This window comes from Phyllobates terribilis, unplaced genomic scaffold (assembly GCF_046119375.1).
Source record: "Phyllobates terribilis strain yellow unplaced genomic scaffold, ASM4611937v1 Scaffold_461__1_contigs__length_1441779, whole genome shotgun sequence".
Lineage (NCBI taxonomy): Eukaryota > Metazoa > Chordata > Amphibia > Anura > Dendrobatidae > Phyllobates > Phyllobates terribilis.
Window position 1 is genome coordinate 1291239 of NW_027363221.1, and position 7483 is coordinate 1298721.

Genomic DNA, 7483 nt, shown 5'->3' on the forward strand with positions numbered 1-7483 from the left:
TCACACTGAGCACTGTATATATAATGTACTGATAATACAGGGGTGTACTCACTTATACTGAGCCCTGTATATATAATGTACTGATAATACAGGGGGTGTACTCACTTATGCTGAGCACTGTATATATAATGTACTGATAATATAGGGGTGTACTCACTTATGCTGAGCACTGTATATATAATGTACTGATAATACAGGGGTGTACTCACTTATGCTGAGCCCTGTATATATAATGTACTGATAATATAGGGGTGTACTCACTTATACTGAGCGCTGTATATATAATGTACTGATAATACCGGGGTGTACTCACTTATGCTGAGCACTGTATATATAATGTACTGATAATACAGGGGTGTACTCACTTATACTGAGCCCTGTATATATAAAGTACTGATAATACAGGGGTGTACTCACTTATGCTGAGCGCTGTATATATAATGTACTGATACTACAGGGGTGTACTCACTTATGCTGAGCACTGTATATATAATGTACTGATAATACAGGGTGTGTACTCACTTATGCTGAGCCCTGTATATATAATGTACTGATAATACAGGGGGTGTACTCACTTATGCTGAGCACTGTATATATAATGTACTGATAATACAGGGGTGTACTCACTTATGCTGAGCACTGTATATATAATGTACTGATAATACAGGGGTGTACTCACTTATGCTGAGCACTGTATATATAATGTACTGATAATACTGGGGTGTACTCACTTATGCTGAGCTCTGTATATATAATGTACTGATAATACAGGGTGTACTCACTTATGTTGAGCACTGTATATATAATGTACTGATAATACAGGGTGTACTCACTTATGTTGAGCACTGTATATATAATGTACTGATAATACAGGGGGTGTACTCACTTATGCTGAGCACTGTATATATAATGTACTGATAATATAGGGGTGTACTCACTTATGCTGAGCGCTGTATATATAATGTACTGATAATACAGGGTGTACTCACTTATGCTGAGCACTGTATATATAATGTACTGATAATACCGGGGTGTACTCACTTATGCTGAGCACTGTATATATAATGTACTGATAATACAGGGGTGTACTCACTTATACTGAGCCCTGTATATATAAAGTACTGATAATACAGGGGTGTACTCACTTATGCTGAGCGCTGTATATATAATGTACTGATACTACAGGGGTGTACTCACTTATGCTGAGCACTGTATATATAATGTACTGATAATACAGGGTGTATTCACTTATTCTGAGCTCTGTATATATAATGTACTGATAATACAGGGTGTACTCACTTATGTTGAGCACTGTATATATAATGTACTGATAATACAGGGTGTACTCACTTATGTTGAGCACTGTATATATAATGTACTGATAATACAGGGTGTACTCACTTATGCTGAGCTCTGTATATATAATGTACTGATAATACAGGGTGTACTCACTTATGCTGAGCACTGTATATATAATGTACTGATAATACAGGGTCTACTCACTTATGCTGAGCACTGTATATATAATGTACTGATAATACAGGGGTGTACTCACTTATGCTGAGCGCTGTATATATAACGTACTGATAATACAGGGGTGTACTCACTTATGCTGAGAACTGTATATATAATGTACTGATAATACAGGGGTGTACTCACTTATGCTGAGCCCTGTATATATAATGTACTGATAATACAGGGGTGTACTCACTTATGCTGAGCGCTGTATATATAATGTACTGATAATACAGGGGTGTACTCACTTATGCTGAGCCCTGTATATATAATGTACTGATAATACAATGGTGTACTCACTTATGCTGAGCCCTGTATATATAATGTACTGATAATACAGGGGTGTACTCACTTATGCTGAGCACTGTATATATAATGTACTGATAATACAGTGGTGTACTCACTTATGCTGAGCACTGTATATATAATGTACTGATAATACAGGGGTGTACTCACTTATGCTGAGCACTGTATATATAATGTACTGATAATACCGGGGTGTACTCACACTGAGCCCTGTATATATAATGTACTGATAATATAGGGGTGTACTCACTTATGCTGAGCACTGTATATATAAAGTACTGATAATATAGGGGTGTACTCACTTATGCTGAGCCCTGTATATATAATGTACTGATAATATAGGGGTGTACTCACTTATGCTGAGCACTGTATATATAATGTACTGATAATATAGGGGTGTACTCACTTATGCTGAGCCCTGTATATATAATGTACTGATAATATAGGGGTGTACTCACTTATACTGAGCGCTGTATATATAATGTACTGATAATACCGGGGTGTACTCACTTATGCTGAGCACTGTATATATAATGTACTGATAATACAGGGGTGTACTCACTTATACTGAGCCCTGTATATATAAAGTACTGATAATACAGGGGTGTACTCACTTATGCTGAGCGCTGTATATATAATGTACTGATACTACAGGGGGTGTACTCACTTATGTTGAGCACTGTATATATAATGTACTGATAATACAGGGGGTGTACTCACTTATGCTGAGCACTGTGTATATAATGTTCTGATAATACAGGGGTGTACTCACTTATACTGAGCCCTGTATATATAATCTACTGATAATACAGGGGGTGTACTCACTTATGCTGAGCTCTATATATATAATGTACTGATAATACCGGGGTGTACTCACTTATGCTGAGCACTGTATATATAATGTACTGATAATACAGGGGTGTACTCACTTATACTGAGCCCTGTATATATAATGTACTGATAATACAGTGGTGTACTCACTTATGCTGAGCCCTGTATATATAATGTACTGATAATACAGTGGTGTACTCACTTATGCTGAGCACTGTATATATAATGTACTGATAATACAGGGGTGTACTCACTTATGCTGAGCACTGTATATATAATGTACTGATAATACAGGGTGTACTCACTTATACTGAGCCCTGTATATATAATGTACTGATAATACAGGGGTGTACTCACTTATGCTGAGCGCTGTATATATAACGTACTGATAATACAGGGGTGTACTCACTTATGCTGAGCCCTGTATATATATTGTACTGATAATACTGGGGGTGTACTCACTTATGCTGAGCGCTGTATATATAATGTACTGATAATACAGGGGTGTACTCACTTATGCTGAGCACTGTATATATAATGTACTGATAATACAGGGTGTGTACTCACTTATGCTGAGCCCTGTATATATAATGTACTGATAATACAGGGGTATACTCACTTATGCTGAGCCCTATATATAAAGTACTGATAATACAGGGGTGTACTCACTTATGCTGAGCGCTGTATATATAATGTACTGATAATACAGGGGTGTACTCACTTATGCTGAGCCCTGTATATATAATGTACTGATAATACAATGGTGTACTCACTTATGCTGAGCCCTGTATATATAATGTACTGATAATACAGGGGTGTACTCACTTATGCTGAGCACTGTATATATAATGTACTGATAATACAGTGGTGTACTCACTTATGCTGAGCACTGTATATATAATGTACTGATAATACAGGGGTGTACTCACTTATGCTGAGCACTGTATATATAATGTACTGATAATACCGGGGTGTACTCACACTGAGCACTGTATATATAATGTACTGATAATACAGGGGTGTACTCACTTATACTGAGCCCTGTATATATAATGTACTGATAATACAGGGGTGTACTCACTTATGCTGAGCACTGTATATATAATGTACTGATAATATAGGGGTGTACTCACTTATGCTGAGCACTGTATATATAATGTACTGATAATACAGGGGTGTACTCACTTATGCTGAGCACTGTATATATAATGTACTGATAATACAGGGGTGTACTCACTTATGCTGAGCACTGTATATATAATGTACTGATAATACCGGGGTGTACTCACACTGAGCACTGTATATATAATGTACTGATAATACAGGGGTGTACTCACTTATACTGAGCCCTGTATATATAATGTACTGATAATATAGGGGTGTACTCACTTATGCTGAGCACTGTATATATAATGTACTGATAATATAGGGGTGTACTCACTTATGCTGAGCCCTGTATATATAATGTACTGATAATATAGGGGTGTACTCACTTATGCTGAGCACTGTATATATAATGTACTGATAATATAGGGGTGTACTCACTTATGCTGAGCCCTGTATATATAATGTACTGATAATATAGGGGTGTACTCACTTATACTGAGCGCTGTATATATAATGTACTGATAATACCGGGGTGTACTCACTTATGCTGAGCACTGTATATATAATGTACTGATAATACAGGGGTGTACTCACTTATACTGAGCCCTGTATATATAAAGTACTGATAATACAGGGGTGTACTCACTTATGCTGAGCGCTGTATATATAATGTACTGATACTACAGGGGGTGTACTCACTTATGTTGAGCACTGTATATATAATGTACTGATAATACAGGGGGTGTACTCACTTATGCTGAGCACTGTGTATATAATGTTCTGATAATACAGGGGTGTACTCACTTATACTGAGCCCTGTATATATAATCTACTGATAATACAGGGGGTGTACTCACTTATGCTGAGCTCTATATATATAATGTACTGATAATACCGGGGTGTACTCACTTATGCTGAGCACTGTATATATAATGTACTGATAATACAGGGGTGTACTCACTTATACTGAGCCCTGTATATATAATGTACTGATAATACAGTGGTGTACTCACTTATGCTGAGCCCTGTATATATAATGTACTGATAATACAGTGGTGTACTCACTTATGCTGAGCACTGTATATATAATGTACTGATAATACAGGGGTGTACTCACTTATGCTGAGCACTGTATATATAATGTACTGATAATACAGGGTGTACTCACTTATACTGAGCCCTGTATATATAATGTACTGATAATACAGGGGTGTACTCACTTATGCTGAGCGCTGTATATATAACGTACTGATAATACAGGGGTGTACTCACTTATGCTGAGCCCTGTATATATATTGTACTGATAATACTGGGGGTGTACTCACTTATGCTGAGCGCTGTATATATAATGTACTGATAATACAGGGGTGTACTCACTTATGCTGAGCACTGTATATATAATGTACTGATAATACAGGGTGTGTACTCACTTATGCTGAGCCCTGTATATATAATGTACTGATAATACAGGGGTATACTCACTTATGCTGAGCCCTATATATAAAGTACTGATAATACAGGGGTGTACTCACTTATGCTGAGCACTGTATATATAATGTACTGATAATACAGGGTGTGTACTCACTTATGCTGAGCGCTGTATATATAATGTACTGATAATACAGGGGTGTACTCACTTATGCTGAGCCCTGTATATATAATGTACTGATAATACAATGGTGTACTCACTTATGCTGAGCCCTGTATATATAATGTACTGATAATACAGGGGTGTACTCACTTATGCTGAGCACTGTATATATAATGTACTGATAATACAGTGGTGTACTCACTTATGCTGAGCACTGTATATATAATGTACTGATAATACAGGGGTGTACTCACTTATGCTGAGCACTGTATATATAATGTACTGATAATACCGGGGTGTACTCACACTGAGCACTGTATATATAATGTACTGATAATACAGGGGTGTACTCACTTATACTGAGCCCTGTATATATAATGTACTGATAATACAGGGGGTGTACTCACTTATGCTGAGCACTGTATATATAATGTACTGATAATATAGGGGTGTACTCACTTATGCTGAGCACTGTATATATAATGTACTGATAATACAGGGGTGTACTCACTTATACTGAGCCCTGTATATATAAAGTACTGATAATACAGGGGTGTACTCACTTATGCTGAGCGCTGTATATATAATGTACTGATACTACAGGGGTGTACTCACTTATGCTGAGCACTGTATATATAATGTACTGATAATACAGGGTGTGTACTCACTTATGCTGAGCCCTGTATATATAATGTACTGATAATACAGGGGGTGTACTCACTTATTCTGAGCTCTGTATATATAATGTACTGATAATACAGGGGTGTACTCACTTATGCTGAGCACTGTATATATAATGTACTGATAATACTGGGGTGTACTCACTTATGCTGAGCACTGTATATATAATGTACTGATAATACAGGGTGTACTCACTTATTCTGAGCTCTGTATATATAATGTACTGATAATACAGGGTGTACTCACTTATGTTGAGCACTGTATATATAATGTACTGATAATACAGGGTGTACTCACTTATGTTGAGCACTGTATATATAATGTACTGATAATACAGGGGGTGTACTCACTTATGCTGAGCACTGTATATATAATGTACTGATAATATAGGGGTGTACTCACTTATTCTGAGCTCTGTATATATAATGTACTGATAATACAGGGTCTACTCACTTATGCTGAGCACTGTATATATAATGTACTGATAATACAGGGTGTGTACTCACTTATGCTGAGCACTGTATATATAATGTACTGATAATACAGGGTGTACTCACTTATTCTGAGCTCTGTATATATAATGTACTGATAATACAGGGTGTACTCACTTATGTTGAGCACTGTATATATAATGTACTGATAATACAGGGTGTACTCACTTATGTTGAGCACTGTATATATAATGTACTGATAATACAGGGTGTACTCACTTATTCTGAGCTCTGTATATATAATGTACTGATAATACAGGGTGTACTCACTTATGTTGAGCACTGTATATATAATGTACTGATAATACAGGGTGTACTCACTTATTCTGAGCTCTGTATATATAATGTACTGATAATACAGGGGTGTACTCACTTATGCTGAGCGCTGTATATATAATGTACTGATAATACAATGGTGTACTCACTTATGCTGAGCCCTGTATATATAATGTACTGATAATACAGGGGTGTACTCACTTATACTGAGCCCTGTATATATAATGTACTGATAATACAGGGGGTGTACTCACTTATGCTGAGCACTGTATATATAATGTACTGATAATATAGGGGTGTACTCACTTATGCTGAGCACTGTATATATAATGTACTGATAATACAGGGGTGTACTCACTTATACTGAGCCCTGTATATATAAAGTACTGATAATACAGGGGTGTACTCACTTATGCTGAGCGCTGTATATATAATGTACTGATACTACAGGGGTGTACTCACTTATGCTGAGCACTGTATATATAATGTACTGATAATACAGGGTGTGTACTCACTTATGCTGAGCCCTGTATATATAATGTACTGATAATACAGGGGGTGTACTCACTTATTCTGAGCTCTGTATATATAATGTACTGATAATACAGGGGTGTACTCACTTATGCTGAGCACTGTATATATAATGTACTGATAATACTGGGGTGTACTCACTTATGCTGAGCAC